Source organism: Dromaius novaehollandiae, chromosome 4, assembly GCF_036370855.1.
Source record: "Dromaius novaehollandiae isolate bDroNov1 chromosome 4, bDroNov1.hap1, whole genome shotgun sequence".
In the NCBI taxonomy this organism is placed as follows: Eukaryota; Metazoa; Chordata; class Aves; order Casuariiformes; family Dromaiidae; genus Dromaius; species Dromaius novaehollandiae.
The window spans coordinates 34,403,202-34,422,649 of record NC_088101.1 but is presented as its reverse complement, the minus strand read 5'-3'; the positions used below and the strand labels follow the sequence as shown (position 1 = coordinate 34,422,649).

General features: G+C 40.4%; 1 long non-coding RNA gene across 1 annotated transcript; it reads right to left on the bottom strand.

The window, feature by feature from the left end:
• Nucleotides 1-12,078: 12,078 nt before the first annotated feature.
• On the bottom strand, nucleotides 12,079-17,690 carry LOC135328386 (uncharacterized). The gene is made up of 3 exons (XR_010389217.1): nucleotides 17,466-17,690; nucleotides 16,367-16,442; nucleotides 12,079-12,129 (listed from the first exon to the last, which is right to left on the bottom strand). It is a non-coding gene; the product is annotated as an uncharacterized LOC135328386 (long non-coding RNA).
• Nucleotides 17,691-19,448: the final 1,758 nt, after the last annotated feature.

Genomic DNA, 19,448 nt, shown 5'->3' with positions numbered 1-19,448 from the left:
TTTGCCTTATAAGTGATGTGTGATAGCATTTCTTTTGTATCAGAGCATAAAGAGGAAGCAGAAGATTTTATTTATATATATATATATATATATATATATATATATATATATATATATATATATATATATATCACTGATGCAAAGGTCTCTTCATTTATCTATCTTTTTGTATCTATATGTAGAAGTTAGTGAAGCAAATGCTACTGAATGCCCACTATGATACCAGATCGATAATGTGTACAGTGTGCTGAGACAAAGAGCTCAGTACTGCATTGCTGGGTTCTCCCCTCACCTTCGTGGTTCTGTTAGGAGCAAAAATAACAAGGAGGCAAGAAAAAAAAACCCAGGGTGTAGTAGAAGACCTTATCCTCTTCTTCCCCCCTGCCATAAGCTTGAACACAACAGTGAAAGTAAGTCCTTATACTAGCAAAGCCCCTTTGCTTTGGAACAACAATTCGTGTCAAGAAAAGCGTTGTGTGTTTTTAATGCTATTTCAATAATGGTGCTGAATCTGTGCCCCCAGACCTTACAGCCATAAGCGTTGTCACTGTAAGTGATCTCTCCTCTGTCCTTTCTGCAGCTTTCACCATCTCTCAGCCGCATGAACTGTAGCAGCCACACAAAGTATTTGCAATCAACTGGTTTGACTTTTCTTTGCTTTTTTCCCCCTCTTTCATAATGTTTGTGAAAGCTGCAGTTTTATGGATACCAGCACACTGTATTTGGCCCAGAAGCAACAAGCTGGTTTATAGGGTGGACTGTATCTGTAGAGACCTTATCTTGTGTTTCCTTAATCATTCCAGTGGGCTCTTAACTGGATTAGTGGTGCTGACAATAACAGTCATTAAAGAAATGGTTGGCAGTGAATTTTTTTCATTGCTTCTTATGTCAGTATTGCTGGAAATAACTCATCCACTGAGGTGTAAATTAATGACTTATCACTTGCATAGTGATTTTATTATTTTCCCCCTCTACCCTTAACATTACTTTGCACTAAGCAGCTATAAGTTTCGAATGGCACTACTCCCTCTTTGGTCAGCAAATCATTCATTTTAATGCACTCTGAGCCTCCTGAAGAGGGATATGCTGCTTAAAATTATCATTTGAAAATATTACTCCATCATCTGCGGAACTGCGTTTACATTTGGTATTCTGTGGCTGCTGGCAGTGATGTATCTGCATAACGCTGCGGGAGCTCTTAACAGTAAGTACTGAGAGCTCTGTTATTCAATAAATGTAAACTGTGACTGGACAAAGAGTTGGTAAGTGTGTTTTGGGGAGTGATCTAGCAGGATGGATAGGGATACTAGTTCTGGCCTTCCTTCTCACCCGCTGTCCTTGGGGATCGCCCCCTTCCTTGTGTGGGGGGGAGACGCTGTTCCGGGTCAAAGCCGCATCCGGCCCACCGGGCCTGGCCAGATGGCAGGCTTTACGTTCTCGCGCCTACTTTTTGTGATTCATGAGTAAATGTGACACAAGGTGATTCCTGCCATAATACAAACAGGAGCTGTGGGAATTGTCTAGAAACTGAGTTTTGGATCTGTTGCCAAGGGCAAGCGGGCGGAGAACGGAGTGACTCCTCTGCGTGAGAACAGCCACCCTGAGTTTTGGGCATGAACACTTAGGTTGCCGGTTGCTTTTCTCTTCTTTTTCCTTTTCCTTTTTTTCCCCTCCTGCTTTAGACCTATATAAATGCAACCCAGTCTGGCAGACAGTATGTTGCATTTTTTTATTCAACTTGGTACACAGTGGGGGTTGTGTTTTTTTTTTGTTTTTGTTTTTTCTTCCTTATATATCCCCTTGGAGTTTAGATAAAACTTAAAAGAATGGAGACAGAACCAGAGGTCACCAGCCACTGATACGATCAAGCTCAATTAATCTGATGACTTATTGTGGGTTTGTCCGCATGTGCGGTTACTCTGCGCATGCTCCTTAGCTACGTGTCGGCTGTTCCTTTGTTGTTACCGCTTGTGAGATTGTATCTGTTGAGAGACTGTTTAGATGACACGGTCTCTGCCTGGTGGGAAAAGCTTTTCAGCACTTGCCTATTGATCTTACAGTTTTGTTGCAATGGGGAATGAAACATTGAGCATGTTTATATCCTTAGAAGCAAAGAGCGGTCTACTTCCCTCTGCTTTCCTAAGATGTCATATCTTGAAGGAAAGCAAAACAGAAAAGGAACAAATTTATTCTCAGAGCTTGCAAGACCATGAATTATTTATCCTTTGAAATCATCCACTATCTTTGCATGAAAGGAAGTCCTATTATTAAAAGCGAGGGTTTCTTCTTCTGCATGTCAATAAGAGGGAGATCAGAGTTGACTGATCATTAAGATGTCTTTTTCCTTAGAGAACTGGACTTCTCTAGCATGGTTGGCACCATGAAGCTGTTCTTAAAACAACAAAGTTGTTAGATTTGATATTAACGTGAGATGGAGCCCTGTTAAAAGGCCTACAAGGACTAAAAGATGAAAAAGAGCTTTTGAGAGGCTTATGCATGACCATATAACTGTTAACTGTTTCTATATCAGTTAAATGTGTTTTTCCCATGAATCCAAAGTTTTTAGTTTTGTTTTTCAGTCAGGCTGTGTTTATTCTAACTCCTTTCTCAACTCCTGAGTGTCTACATGTGCTAGAGTGCTTGAAAATAAGCTTTCCTCCAGGGGAGGATGACTCGCTTTCCACCCTGGTACCATTTTTTTTCTGTCTCGGCTCTACAAACTGAAAGGTTCTTTCTGTGCTAGTGAGAGCCAAGTCCTATAGGCTGAGTAGACGTCTGCTTTTGCTGAGTGTAGCATACTTCGGTATTTATCCATGTTAGTGAGTAGATTTCGGGGAAGAAGGAATAAAATGAGATAAACCTTTTATTGCGCTTGGACATGCCATGTATACTTTGGCCAGTAAAATACTAATTTCAGCTCAGATGTGTAAGGTAAAAGTATACACACACAGATCTCGATGACATGGTAACTTTTGAGGGATGCGTATTTGTGTAATCCTATCTAAGGATGTGGATGGCATTAAAAGTATTAGCTTCTAGGAGCTCGTATTACAGTGTATGACATAAAACTTCTTTCCATTTGTACTACTAAATTATGGGAAAACAAAATATCTAATCACCTCTGTGACTGTGCTGTGGAAGGAGTACAGCACGTGCAGAACCCTCCACCAGACCCAGTGCCTCCTTCCTGGCCACAAGTCCCCCTTTCCCCATGGGTTTGGATGAGACCCCAGTTCCAGTCTCCAGCCTTTTTGGCTAGTGTGGTGGCTCAGAGCACAGTGAGTTGTGTGGATCTTTTGGTATTCAGTTAGGATAAGATTTAATTACCCCCAGGAACTAAAAATTAAACTTTTTTTTCATTAAAACAGTGGTAATGTAGGCCGGGTAGCAAATTAAGAAGTAGTTTTGTTGCATGCCTCTGTCCTGTCTCTCCCTGTATTGATCAAGAGATGGTGGTAGAGAGCTCTTTTCCCTTAAAAGCCCTCCTTTACTTTCAGACCATGCATACCCATCGGTTCTCCATTTATGCTGATCCCTCTTCCTGTACAAATGGTGGAGAGGGGCATATTTGAACAAAGCTGGAATAATTGTGGTAAAGAGAACCAATTTGAACTGAATTGCTTATTTTTAAGCAAGATGCCTGCACTGAAAGGCTAGCATGGCTTGGTAGGCTGGCTTTATGCTAGATACCAGGTTATAAAATACAGATAGATGTTCCCAGTGTGCAGTGTAAAAGAAAAGGTGTGGACCTATTTTCATGGCAATTAAAAGATGTTCAGGTGCAGAAAAATGTCCCATGAAAGGGTTTGCAATGAAGGTGGTAAGCCTAGCCTTGGTGCGTGGCCCCCTGTATGCTCCCTGCTGCCTGACACCAGGTGCAGCTGGAAGGTAATCGTGATAACGGAGGAGACTGTGCAGAAGGTGTTTCCCTGAGACCTCAGAAGGTGGTCACAACTGCAGCAAAGATGTGGTGGCCTGGATGTGTCAGTAACTCGTGCCCAGGATTTCTGGGGACTCTGGGCACGCTCTTGGTTTGTAACCTTCTGCCCAAGTCCTTTGCTTCATGTCTTTCTGGTTCCTGCCTCGGCCGGCTAGATTAAATGGAGGGCATGTATTCCTACAGGGGCTGCAGTCGCGTTTCCAGCTGCAGAGCATACCTATGCAACCACTGTGAATTGCATCTTCTCTGCGCGTTGCTGCGTGTATTGCTCTTGCACTTGAAGAAAAATAATCAACTTGCCATTTAGTTAATAAAAATATTTTAAAAAAGGGAAAGATAAATATTGGTTTCAGGTGGGTAGGAGTTAGTCTTTTTGTCTGCCCTGTGCATCTCCCCTCGTGCAGGGAAGCAGAGGGGCACATACTAGTTGTTCTGCCGAGGCTCCCATCTCCGGAACCTGTTAGTAGCAAAGTCAAATTTGCATGAAACTTTAAAGGACAAATCCCTTCAATGATCACCAGTTAGGTAAATAAGTGAAAGCCCTGGCAATCTAAGTACTGGGTAGCATCCAGTTATTTAGCAAGGTGACTCTCTGGGTGTAGTTAGCTATTCTGATCACCACCAGGACTATATGTTGTTTCATTAAGCAGGCACTGTAAAATTGTCTCCTTTTACTGTTTGAGTTTCTGCTGTTAGCAGACTCAAATAGTCTTAAATGTCACTAATACGGGCTGCTTTATTTTTCTGTTGAGTGACTGCAGGCTATGACAAGTCTGTCAAGTCTTCTGCAGTCTTCACAAAAATCCAATAATGAAAAATAGCCACAGAGTTAATTATAAGCGTATGTGCAGCTATTAAAAGCTGCAGCATACACTCAGTTTTAAGCATATGAGAAGCTTCAACCTCTTAAGATGTTTTGCTGGAATAAGATCAGAATTCCCCAAAGAGTCCAACATGCATTTAACTACTCTTGAAGGCAAAAATAACCTCCTCCAGATACTATTAATAATGCTTGCACACTAAATCATTTATCATGCAGTCAGTCTTAAGCACTGTATGTAGAATACGATGTATAAGCAAATAATACTAGAGTTCAGATAAAGCTGACAAAAATAGGGTTCTGAAGTGATAATCTTACACCACTGTAAGTGCCAGGGAGCAGATAAATGCAGTTCAATCTTATTTTGCTTGTTTGTCTTTACTTGAGCAGAAAGAAGGCTCCATATGTCTAGGGACTCAAACTGCTTATACCCGATTCTTATATCTTTGTGGCAGCATAATGTTCTCCCGGGCTGGAACGTGCAACTGCCCTTGTTTTCTCACAAATGAAAATGTGAAGACAAGATGAAATCGATGAGAACGTATTTGCTACTGACCATTTTCCCTCACAAAATGGAGGGCACAGTTCAGCTTGTGTGATGTGTGTGTATTGCATTGATTTCCACCAGCAGGCAGGCAGAAAGGAGGTGCCCTGCAGGCCCGTTCTTCATGGGGCTTCCTACCCAAACCACTGTATTAGCAACGTGCAAATGGCCACTTGTTGGAAAAGCTATTTAAAAGTCTCAGGACCTTAATTTTTTTCTAAAGGCAAACTTATACTTCCCAAATTTATACTTAATCATCTTTCTCCTACTTTCAGGTGCCCATTGCTTGTTACCTTTGGCAGCAAATGCCAGGCCACTCTTCAGAGCTCAGGAGAAGCACTGACCCCCAATTCTACTTTTTGTTGGGGAGAGCCTTTTTTTTGTTTGTTTTTATGATAGACCTCTATAGTTGCTTGTCTGGAGTGGCTGCATAGCTGTGTCATGGAGTTGGCATGTGATGGACTCTCAAGTCTCCTAACAAGGCTTGGATTTTATAATACCTTTGAATATATATATATAATAGCTATGAATATCAGGTGGGCTCATGAAGGAGAAAGTAATGGGCCAATTCACCTCTAGGAAATGCAGATAATTCTGTACCTTTGGGTGTTTATAGATGGCTAATGAGATGAGGTACCTAAATTGCATTTGCATGCAGAAAAATTTGGTGCTCGCTTTTTGAGGCTTACTGAAGGTAACAACAAGTGTGGTTAGCTGGAAAGGAAAAAAATGAAGTAAAAGCAGACCCACTTTGATAACTCCAAAATTTATAAGAGGATAAAGAGCTTTTATTTATTTATTCATTTATTTATTAAATCTAAGGTTGTCTTTTTAGGTAGATCCAGTTAAGGCTGAATGGGTCATGGCTGACTACTGAAAAAAATTATGGAAGAGAGGGAGGAATGGGCTTAGTTTTTGTAACTGGTTGCCTATCTTCAGGTAAGTGGTTAAATATTTGTCGTCAGTGCAGATATGAGTCCATTATAATAAGAATTCTTTAGAAAATTGGCTATTGTAGGGCAAAAAAAATGGAGACTGGCAAGATTTGAGGTCCCTGGAAGTTTTAGGAGCAAGCTGGTGACTTGTGTGGAGTGTGTCACCTTCTTTAGTTATTTAAGCAAGTGATCCAAAATGTGTAGACTTGTCAATGTGACATCAAAACGACGGGCTTAAAACAATTGTCCATTTCTTGCAGTCTTAAGAATATTAGGATACCAAAATAAATGTCAAGTTTTATACTTGCAGAATCCTGATCCTGAAAACAGGCGTGTGTTTAGGACTCTGAATAGTTCCCTTGTCTGGAATTATGACTATATATTATATGACTACATTATAAGCAGGGTTGGGATCTTGACTTTTTAGGATAATATGGAAAATATAATTTATCTTGGATTGTTTAGGAAACATGATGGAAGGGGAAGTAGCTTTTTCTAATAGCATTCCTATTACGGCCTCCTTTGGCCATAAAAACAAAAATGTGAATTTTAGCTTTCTGGCATGAAAGTTGCTGCTGACTGTGGAGTTTCAAAGCAAATAGCAGTGGGAAGTAGTAAACTCCAGAATTCCTCTGACCGTACACTTCAGACATTTTCTGCACTTTACAGCCTTGCTGTGACAATTCATCAAATTAATAAATTCCAGCCTGATAACAGGAGAGTGCAAGACTTACACATCTCCTTATTTACTTTGATTTCTTTTTGAGCAGAACAAAAGTTTTCTTTTTCTTTTTTTAAGCATCACTTTAGCATTCGAAAGAGAAGAGAACATTGCTTTTGTTTCAAAGCATTCTTGTGACAGGTATGAATTTGGAGGGCCTAAAAAGTGAAAAGCTAATAATTGTAAATGCATATGAAAGGTTTATCTCTAGAAGTCTGGTATCTTTAAACCATATGACACTTTAAAGAAGTGAAAAAATCTGTTGTATTAAATCATTTAACTGTAGAATCTCAACTTGTATCCAGAATAAAATGGAGGAAGAAGAAAAAAAAGAAAAAAAAAAAAAAAAAAAAGCAATGTTACTTTGTGGCTTAGAAACACTGCTTTTGTGATACATTTTAAATAAAGGGAATTATAACACAAGTTTAGGCATGACAAATTTGATAATTGCATATACTCTAGACTGTATGATTTCTATATAGAATTAATGTGATTTGTATGTGTCCATTCTAGTTTTTGTATAGAATGTGACCATTCATGTACTCAGCTGACCTATTTTAATTAATTTTCATTCAATTAACTTATTTTATAAGGTTTTGAAATTGCTTGGGGTGTCTGCTTCTGCAAGAAATGCACAAGAAGTTCAAAGCAGAATGCTTTCAGCTTTTTTCTTTTTACTCACTCTTCTGTTTGTGGAATGTCTTTACAAAAAAACCAGATATAATTTCATTGACTGTAAAATATTTTGGTGTTTTCCATAACATTGGGTGGTTCATACTAGAGCTTTCCATGCAAATGTCCTTTTATTCTCTTTGTGGTTTATTTTGAGGCCTTTTTTGCTCTCTGTCAGAGGTAACAGGGTGACATTTGTGGTAACTTTTTAAATGCTTTGGCATCTTGTAGGACAAAATTTTTGAAGGGAAAAGCTTTTGGTGGTGGTAGTATTTCATTACTGAGATGGTGCCAAATCTAAGTCTGAGCAACAGAGAATGAAACAATATCCAGCGCTCTTAGCGCTGCATGGAGGAGCAGAAGACCTAGCCTATGGAGAAGAGGGAAATTTAGTGGCAGACACTGATTCTCAAATGAGTTGAGTATAGTATATCTAACAGATATATTTTCCTAGGATGAGAAGGAAGATGTCCTTCCTGCAGTATGTCCCACCATTATATAGAGGTTTGCTCAAACCCCACAGATCTTCACAAATGTCAGTTCTATTTCTTGCCTTGTTTATTAAAAGATAATAAAAAATAGGTTGATGTCCTACTATCCTACCCCAATCTTACCTGTCTACCAATTTTGCTGTTTTAAGTTCTCTGCTTGTTAATGCCAGAGTGCGTTTTTATACATAGGCATTATATGAGACTGCCACTGTGCAAGCACAAGTACAAGTTCTTACTTTTAATAAATTAGCCTCTATATTAAAATCCTTTTAAGATGACATAATCTTCAACATGGTGCCCTTGGAGAGTATTCTTGGTAGTTTGTTAAGCAGCTGGACAGAAGGTGTTAGTCTAAAATGGGTAAAACTATGACCTAATTTCCTGTTGCAGAAGAAGTTCCTGAAAGGAAAGTATATATTTAGGTCTGCTATAGCTGTACACAAAGGCTTCAATTGTTCGCAGAATCCTGCTGTTCTTGGTGTTGCATAGATTCACACCAGCAATGGTTTCCGTTGCAGTGTACTGGAATTTTGTATATCTTTAAATCGCCCCCACCCTGTAACAAAAGATATATTCAATTTAAAAATTAATGCAATAGAAAAATACTGGTCATATGTAACTGCCAATTACACTGCCAAATACTTAGATGAGTAACTGGGAAAGTGTGATGTACCGAGGTTATAAAATATATACGTGTATGCGCTTGCATGTGTCTTGTTAGTCTGTGGTCATGTAATTTCTCTCTGTACTTTTCCGCTCATTACTATTCAATTCTGTGTCATCCACATCTATTCTACTGAAGCCCGGAGTAAACTTTCTAATGCATGAAAAGGCTGGTGAATTAAACTGTAGAGGGGCTGATGTTCGGGACAAAGGGAGGGGAAAATAACTTATTATTTTGTTATGCTGCTTGGTAAGAGAAATCGGCAGATGGGCTGCCATAGCTATATTGGATTTGGACCTGGGTCCTGCACGTGAGATATTTCAGTGCACGCAAGGATGTACTTTCTACTTGCAGAATTGAAGAACCTGGGGGGTGGGGGCACAAAGGGCACTGTGCTGGGGAAATGTTGTTGCCAACATCAGTTATTTTTAATTCTTTGTGTGTAGAAGGCGCCCTCTGCTAAAGGGAAGTATGATTCATTCCATGATCATTAGGTGGAAATAATTCTGTAAATCTAGATGAAAGAAGATAAAAATCTATCCTGAGTTTTCTTCTCTTTGGTCAGGCTCACAGTAGACTTCAGGGCAAATAATAGACTTCGATTAGCTAGTAGCGGGATTCCTGCATTCGTGCTGTTTGTAAAGTGTTTTTTAGGGATGTTCATCGGGGGTCCACTGTGAGCTTTGTAAATACTGAGCTGTGTGTTACTATCTGTATCTCGCAGACCTGACACGGAAAATGTTGAAATTGCTTTGTCTCATTGATTCTCTTTGTTTCCCAAGGTTTATAAAGCATTCTGATTGACCAGATATTTGTAGCTGTGATGTTAAGAAAGTACTATCACACTTGCATGCTGTACTTTTGCCTTTACTTGGAATATACTGTATAAATGTATAGTAATTCCAGATTAGCCATGTTAATATTTCACCTCCTATATCCACTTAAGAGTAAAGTACATAATTGTGTTCAGAATATTTCAGATTCTATAGGAACCACAGGACAAAATATTTCCCGTTGCGTTCAGGCCTTAAAAGCTGCGTTCAAGCATACCCTCTGGACTGCAGAAGCAGAATCCGCTCTACCATGCTGCTCACTGGTTCTTTGATCATGGGTATTTGATGCAAATAGCAAGAGATGTAGAAGCATAAGCCATGGAGAATGCAGAGACCTGGTTTCTGCAGAATATCCACCTTGTCACTCTGCTATCTCCAAAGTAGATACTAGTGTGCGATGTCTTGACTTGCTCTCACATGTTCAACAGGGCTTTCTCGGAGCATCCACCATGGAGAACTGCGTAGACATGCGCAGCCCATACCTGTGCACCTGCACCATGGTTCAGTACTGGCATTTCTGGAGTCATCGTCCAGGCCAGCAGGGAAATGATTTGTGGCACATCGCCGGCGAGCTGGGATGAGGAACTGGCCTTCACCCCACTGGTGCTTGCCCACCTGCATGTGTTGCCTCGGGGGTCTGGCACTGCAGACTCCCAGGTGAAGCACCTCCCCCTGAACATAGTGCTTCCCCCGCTCAGAGGGGACATGGACGACCAGGCAGATGTGTGATGTTTCAACACATACCCAAGGATGCTTTTTTCTATTGGTGTTAAGACTTTCACACATGAGTAGTAGTGAGTTTTACTACAGCAATAGCGCAGCCAGTCTGTATTTCAAACATGTTTAAAGAGTCCTTTACAACAAAGCCCCCATGAAACTTCCTTAAGCCTCCTCAGCTATAATTACTATACAGTATTGTTTTATCCTTAAGCAAAGCTTTGTAAATGCATTTGTAAGGCATTTATATGCTATTTCTAAATATAACATAAAGCATTAGCATGTTTTTACTATGAATGCTTTTAAGGGATTATGCTATTGATTGCAACTTTTCACTGATTTGCTGCTACTGCTTAGCAAAACCATCTCCTGCCGCAGCATGAGGACCTTGTGATACAGGCTATCACTGGAGTTAAATTTGATACTGAAGCTTTATAGAAGTTTTTACAGCATTACATCTTAGCCTTGCGGTGAACTGTCTGCAATTTATTGCTGTGTTTTGCAGCAAGAAAGTGAAGAAAGAGATTGATGTTTGAATCACTTTATCTCCTAGCTTCTGCATAGACATAGTTAACCAGCAGCATTGGCTTGGCTGTGGTTTTACAGCCCTTTTTAAAATGATAAATGGAAAGGGAATAAATCAAAACCCACTGATTCCCATTCTGGGAATGGATGAGGAGCTGTTTCATGCAACTTACTTAACAGATTAGGCTACTTCTATGTTTTGTAACGAATGTAGAAATTTCCCTATAAGTGTGCATTTCCCTGTAGGATTTGTCTTGCCCTTTAGTTTCAGCAGACTCCCTTTAACCAGCAAGCGACTGCTTGGAGCCTTGCCGCTCTGGCCTTTGGGAGCGGATACTGTGCATGGCTGTGGTCAGCTGGTGAGTACTGCCACCGGTCCCACCAAGTACAAAGGCTTGGGTTTCATATGGTTTTGCTTAAGGTACCTTTGGCCGATCCTTGGTACTGTCCCTGCTCTGTCCTACTGAGTGGGCCCTGGGTTTTAGCCGCAGCATTTCTGAGCGATCTGAGACCTGCTGGGCCGCGTCTCCCCGGGCAGCAGCACGCTCCGAGCAGCCTGCTGGCTTCCTCCATGCTGGGCTCCCCCTCTGCCCATGGGGCACATGGGGACCCTGTGCCAAAATATTCACTCGTCTCCCGGATACTGCTGTTACGTTAGATTAGATTATATGCTATTGTATTTGGAGAGATGGTCGTGTCCCAACTACACATCTTTTCCTCTTGGGAAGCAGCCTGGGGGAAAACGGAGCATGGAGGACAAGCAGCTGTTTACCACTGCTGCTTCTCATAACAAACAAGTAATTCCCCGAACTTGCTCGATAGGAAACTATCAACCATCCGAGATCCTAATAACAGTTTACATGCAAGAGGAAGCCTGTGCCAAGTGGGAAGGGGGAAAAGAGAGAATGATATGGGAATTCTTGCTGCTGTATATTTCATGCAAATGTAGGTAGCAGTGGAAAAGCCTGTGCTCTGACACATACAGCATAAACAATCTAGGAAATACCAGAAGTAGGGGAAAAGAACCCACGGGTGCTCTCTATCGATATTATCCTATTTGTGAGATGCTGAAAGTTATGTGCTAGAAACTTGTTTTTGTAAATGAAATCTGTCTTTTATTTATTGCAAGGCTTCTTCTGGGTTGAATAAAATGAGACATTTTACTTTATTGGATCTTTTTTAAGATCTTTTGCTCCTTATGGAAGAAGTGGAGTGTCTTTTTGCTTGTTGATATCACTGTGATTCAGATAATAATGCATCCCTTTGCCTGCAAAAGATACCATTCCAGAGGTAGTAAAAATTCCACGGGTTAGAGGCTGATGCCACAAAAACATATATTGCTAAGATTCTTAAAACCCTGCAGCACTTTTCAGTTTTGTGTTCTGCACTCATCATCAATAGCATGTTGTGTCAGGAGAGGAAGAACGTCCATGTGAAGAAAGTAAGAATAAATGATAAATTGAAAATGAGAAATATTCCTCGTTTCCTTATCAATATTAAATAGAAAAAAAAGTGTTTTTTCTTTTATGTAGCTAACTAAAAATAATAGAATGACATAGGTTAGATAACTGCTTCTTTGATAAAAGTAAGGTGGGTGGATTGTTAGGACATTGGCACTTATAATTCTGCTAAATGACTATGAGTATATAATGTACCCTCCATAAAAATAGGTCTCGGTGTACGCATTTCAATATCTCCTGTCAAGGAAACAACCAGCAAATCTTAGCAACCAGCAAATAAGAGCAAATCTGTAGTAGCTGGTTAAGTATTTTGTCTTCAGTGGTTGTTACCTTAAAAAGGTTATGATGGGACTGCTAAGGAACCCAGGGTGGAAAGAAATTCCTGTAGGGCTTTCTCACTTCTCTTGTTTGCCTCATGCAGCATGTTTGGTTCAAAACATTCTCTTTAACAACATATTTCCCATGTATTGTGCCTCTCTCTTTGTTTTCTTATGGAAAACAGAGCAGCGTGTGGGCTGGTGATCTTGGCTGGGGGCTGAGGCGGCTGAGTGGAGTCTTCCCTGTGGGAGCCTGGTGTCAGGTCCTTGGTGCCTCCTCTGCCTCTCGCTCAAACTTTCCAGCCTTTGCTTTCTTTGTTATTCCTTAATCTATAAAGCGGATGTCCGTAGCTGTCTGTCTATGTCGAAGAGTATAAAAGGCTAGAATATACATGAGCTGCTTTGCTGGCTTCCAACCTCAGGAGTTCTTAGACCCTTTTAAATTTCAGTCACTAACCTTGAAAATAAACTTGTTAAGTTGTTTCCCCCCCACCCCCATTCTGGAAGGAGGTACATGGGTTGCAAAAGGTAGTTCAAATGAAAACACCAAATTGACCGCAAAACGCTCTATGTTAGCATTTTCTGGGTATTTTTTGCTGACAAGACTCAGCAGTCTTGGAAAGAAGTATAAACAAAATCTGATTAGAGGACTTCCAATAGCACAGCAGTGACTGGCTGAGCGAAGGAGAGGCTGCTACACTTTCCATCTGCTAGTTTGTTTTAGAGGTACTAATAGCAGACCTACAGCGGGTTTTTTTGTCCTTTATGCACTAAAGATGCCTTTATGTAGTATACGTCTGTCCAGTTCTGCCTAATTGGTGGCTTCCTTCATGTCTCCTTGAACAAGTGATGAAGTAACTGATGATGGTTTGCATAAAATGAAGCAGAAACTAGTCCCCCCCCCCCCCGTAAGGAAGGTGAGGTGTGAGAAACCAGGTGAGCCACTACTTTATCTAGATTAGTGCATGCCCAAGGCTGTGACACTAAGGTGGGCAGGGGCAGTTAGGAGAGAAGTTTTGGCAAATTCAGTAGATCAGTCTGTGACTTGGAACTGCAAGCCCAAAAAAAAGGGACTTGCATCCAGAAACACGCTTGCTAGTGCAGAAGTTTGAGTTTGCATGAGCTGCATTTCGTTCTTAAAATAAAGCTGGTCACTTCTGCAGCTGGTCTTGAGCTACAGCCTGGGCTGTTGTAGCCTGCACTACATATATTTACAAAGAATGCTTAATTTGCTGTATTGCAGATTCGTTAATGTGATGTGGATTTGTTTGTATGAACAGCTCATAGGCTTATATCTTAAGTGGTAAAGGCAGGGGTGGTATAGTGAAGTTTGGCTCCATTCCATCAAACATTTCAGTCACTTTACTAGTTCTGGAACAAATAATGAAAAAATATTATGAAAAATTGGGGTTCCTGAAGAACTCGCAAGTACATTTCATGAGACCACTTAACATTAGCATTTATCAGGAAAAAAATGTTTAAATGAAATATTATTTTAAGTAAATTTTTCATGTTTTTTATTAACAGACTAAAACATCTCTCATACTGTTGCATTATGTTTCATGGATGTGAAAACTGGAAACAAGATTTTTTTTTTTTAAATTTTTCCCATGTGGCTGTATATAAAAATCAAAGATAATTACTCTGCTTATTGAATAAGCATGTGCAGGGGGTTTTACTAACATCAGGCATTGTTTAAAATATCAAGGTTCAAGCAGAGGAGTGTTTGCAGGCAAATTCTCCTCCCTTTAGGCTTCTGTACTTATTTGCTACGTTCAGAAAACCATCTGCCATGTAGGAGGCCTTTGAGTTACACATAGGTGTGGAATAACCCCCAGAGCCCTGAGGGCAGCAGTAGTGCCCAGCTCTCTCTTCCTTCCCCTTGAACTAGGAGGGAAAGGTTAGCTTACGCTGAAGTAGTGTGCTTAGCCCTAAAGCCTGTATTGAGGAAGGTTAAAGACCAAAATCTCTCAGGAAGTTGGAAGCTTCTAGGAATTTGTAAAGTTGGCACAATCGCCGTAGGGCTCATCTGTGTAATAAACAGATGGATCAGATGGTTCTGCTCCTTTTCAAGTGTCTTTGCCTGTTGTTAGTTGTGTAGGACGACACTCGTCTGCCCTTACCGCACAGCTCAAAGAAATGAGCTGGAGACGCTTGGAGTGCCGTGCCCGTAGTATTTATGCTCTCTGTTCAGGGAGTCATTTGTCAAACTCTGGGAACCTGGATTGGTCCAAGACTTTAAATCATGCTTGGATAGTTATTTGCTGCCACCCTTGTGCTGGAATGTATGGTAAAGAGACAACTGCTATACAAATGCAGCTCACATTATTATTCTTCCAAGATCTGTAGCCTCTGAAGAAAATGTTGTTTCAGCTGGAAATTTCAGATATCTGGTGACCTGAGGATAATGTTTTCTCACTTTTACTTTCAATGTCAGATCTCTGGCTGGACTTAGCTCTGGGGGGACTGGCTGAACTGGGAGAGGAAAGGTGTTGGCTCTGGAGATGTGTTTCTTTCTGTGTTTGTGAATCTAACCTAAGAAGCCTTTTGGGATCTAGTTTGAAAAATGGAAGGGTCTTTTTTTTTTTTTTTTTTTTTTTTTTTTTTTTTTTTTTTTTTTTAAGTGCAGGTTTTTTTTTTTTTTCTTCAGTTTCAGTAGTCAACTCTTTAGTCAACAGTTTTAGCTGTCCCTGAGATGTCACTTCAGTTACTGGTCAAAATATAACTCTTTGATACACAAAATAGCTGGCCGAGCTCACTGTAGTCCAGGTGCCCACAAAGCACGCGCCTCAAGCCCCAGAAGGATTTAATAGTGCTGGTTGCTTCAGCATGGAGAAAACGAACTGGGAAGTAGGAATAGAAGTGCCTCCTCGAGCACCTTCACTTCAGCTCGGAAGTGCAGCACTTGAATTGCTTTACTGTCTAGCTGTTGTGGGCAAATAGAGCACAGGTATCTCTTCATAGCTATTAAGAAAAATTGAATAAAGGAATAAACCCACAGAAGTTCAGAACTAGATTTCCATGAAATTAGTAAAGGCAAAATTGATATTATTTATTTGGAAGCATACTGTCATTCCATAGACCCACGTCTAAAAATCTGCAGGAAATAATGGTCTGCACTGTCTTTTCTATGACTAGAAAAAAGTTCTATAGATTTATGTAAGAAGAATATAATTTTCAGTTAAATTCTACAGGATGCTTTAAGAAGGGTAATAGAGAGATTATTTCCTGTAGGATTTTTCCTTGAGACAAAAGAGAGTAAAATGAACTGTTTAGGGAAAAAGGTAAGAAATATCTACTGATTTGTGTAAGGCTTAAAATAACTACAAGAAAATGAAGCTGTGAATGGAGTATACCAAAAAGAGCTGTGATATCTGATGTGAGGATGATGTTGATTTTCCTCAGCATTTAAATATGGAGGATCCCTGTGGATGTCTCAGATGCCGTCAGATCATGTATCAACAGCAGAAGTTAAGCAAGGACTTGGATAGACAGCAAGTGCAGGTCTAGACAGTGGGTCCTAGATAACTCCTCCCCACAAACACGCCACCATCTCTTTGCAATTATTTGTAGCTCACCAACCCAAGAAGGGCTTAAGTCAGAAGGGAACAAGTAATATTCATAGCTTGTTGACATTTATATTCTTCTTGCTTGACTTGTACAAGGGAACAGACTGAAGAGACATAAAAAATACAGAAATCAGACAGCCCAGCAGGGATATACTTACTTTCACATTTCTCCGATCAATGGTACCTGGGGTGCAAGGGTAATTCTGTTTTAGCTGTCGCATTGGTGCCTGAGTACTAAACAAAGCAATAGTAAATTACAGAGATCTTCTGCTCCTTGTAGGAGTGTGTGTGTATACACAAAGAAATTGTGTGCCTATATATGAAATATATCCATCTGACACCATGTTTTCAGTAGGAGCTTCAAGATAGACCTTGGGGGAGGAGGGGAGGGCTTGAAGAAGGGAAGAAGAATTCATACTATATAATTTTAAATATTTCTAATGTCTAAACCTCCCTCCTGTTTCTATTCAGTGGTGACGAACGAAGAAAAGCTGCCAAACTTGGGAACAGAAATTAAGGATCTAAAATTATGTATTATGAATACTGCCCTAGCCCCTATTTAAATGCATGATTTTCAAAAGTGTGGGGTATCTGGCTGCTTCCACTGGCAATTTTACATTCACTGGTAGTTGCTTACCAGCCACACCTAACAGTTGTGGCCCAGGGAGCCTCAGAAACCTTGCAGCCCCCCTGGCTTTTGTGGCCTTTGAACGCAGAACTAAAGGACCCTGCATGAAGGACCTTCAGAAAACTAGGTCCAAAGATGGATTCATAACATTAAGCTCCAGGAGTGTGTGTGTGTGCGTGCACATGATATGTCATATATATTGCATATATGACATGTCTGACTTTAGATAAGCGTGTGTGTGTGTATATAGTCCCACATATATGAACGTAATATTGTTTAAAGTTTCTTGAGAGGAGTTTTTGTGAAATATAGTTTTATATTTAGATAAAAACAAAATTAAAGTGAAGTTCACTTCTATTCCTTCTTGCAACAAACTGATTCCTGAGCTCTTCTGAGAACGCTTTTGCCTGAGCACGGTGATTATGTCTCCTCTGAGATGCCAGGGCAGCGGGAAATTGTTTGCATAAACTCTTTCTCCACTTGAGCATGGAGCATATACTATATGTGGAGCAGCTTTAAATTTGGAAGAATTAAATAATTATTCTTGAACATATATGTGAAATTTTATGCTAAATGGCATGCAGTCCAGCATGCGAGTTCCAAAAGTTAAAGTATTAGCATAAACTTACAGTTCCTGTATGCTTTGGAAGGGGCTTGTCAGTGAGTGAGCCTGAGGAAGAGGTGACTTGCTGCATCTAGAATCCGCAAACCTCTAGGAAGCACGGTTGGAGGAGAAAAGCTACTCTTGCTTCTCCCCCATGAAGAAAAATCAGTCACTTTTGGCACAACTTCTTTCATCTGACAAGAGGGGCTTACAAAACGCAGGTAGGAAAACTAGAAAATGCTCTGAAAGGAAACAAATGCAGAAATGTGCGTCCAGCAGTTCTGGATGCGAGAGCTCTGCTCCGTCTGCTGGTGAAAATGGAAGGTCTTGCCTGAGGGCACTTGCTTTATATATGCTGTTTAACAGAAGTACTTTAATCATGGTTGGGCTGTTGCCAGAAGAATACAAGGCACTATTGCTGTGAGAGAAGTTTTCTGAGTGCTTTGATTTCCCTTCCTCCTTACAAGTGGGGTGGAGAACAGGGTGAGAACTATATTAGGATACTTTCGTGAAAGAGAATATTGGGGACAGCAGAAAAGTTTTGTGATGATCTTTCTACTTAGCAAAGCTGAAACATTAAACTGAATTAGGGAGAAACTCTCTTAGGATTAGATACCAACATGAGCAAATACTATGTCTTTGTCCAGATATAGAAGGTTTTGGTAGATGGGTAAAGGATGTGATTTTGGAAAAACTACCTACGGGATACTCATATCATTGAGTTGAAAGTACTAGAAGGAGGATACGGACACTCTACTCTGCGTAACTTTTCTGCTACTGTGCTTTTTGCTTAAAAAAAATTGGTACATGGCTTTGGTGTTCTTTTCAGCAAGGAAGTTCCTTCTGTTTAGTGCACGTGTAGAAAGGAGATTTTATTTTCCAAGTTTGTGGAACTTATTTGTGTGACAAGGATCCAAAACATAGGAAACTTGTCTTTTGACTGGCTTCCTGATAACCTGTGGTCACCTGGTCACCTTGTCTCTCCCTGAGTGGTGGAAAAGATTGAAGGAGTGGTCCCAATATTGGGTACACACCAGGTCGTACTATGAATACTTGTATCTCTAAGTGCTCCTGATGATTAGTTTGATCTCTAGCTATGGGGGTTAACCTTGTAAAAGTAGCTATGGAATAATAATGACAATACAGTGCTTCGAGCAAAGAAAGTAGTATTGGTTTGCAAGTGATAAACGTGAGCATAAAAATAACATACAACAAGTTCAAAATTAGTTACCCAGTCAAAATAGTTTGCATTTGCACTGAGACCTGAAAGGCTCCTTATTTTTCTATCCCATGTTGTATAGGTCATGTCACTCATGTTGCATCTTCTTGAGTGTTTTGCTATAGTGGAGGCAGTGTCTAAATGTTATGATGGCATGGTGGTAATTCAGGAACTTGTGGAAAAGAACTAAGAAATGGTCATTCAGAAGACAATCCTTTGCATTAAAAAAAAAACAACAACAAAAAAAGGTGGCATTCTGTTGTTAAACTGAAAGTGTGGTGTCAGGGCAGGCGCCATATATTGTGTCTTGCTTTGAACACTTCAGCTTCACAAACTTCCCTCTGAAACTTGCTGACTGCTGTTTTTTTCCCTGGGAACTTCCTCTGCAGCTGGGCACCACTATCGGTACTTTCTTCTCCCTTTTGTCAAGCTAGCCCTTGTGATGGGTTTTCCCCAGAGATGTTATTTAGTGACTTATTGCTAGATTTGTGAATTGGCTTGTAAGAGCTGACACAATGGTTGTGGATGGGGATGAGGGAAATGCCATGAAGAGGATTACCAGAAGACATGAGATACAAAGGTGTTGCAAGTCACGCTGACGCAGACTCTCCTGGAGACCCCTAAGAAATTTGCTGGATCAGAGCTGTGGGGCAGAGCCCTCCTCAAATTCTAGTTATTGGCTGCCAAGCTTGGATCTGTGGACAGAACTGGGGCTGTAGGGGGTATAAACCAGTGCAGGATTAAGCTCCTTTTTGTAGCCAGAATTATTTATGCTACTTTTAGGGTATT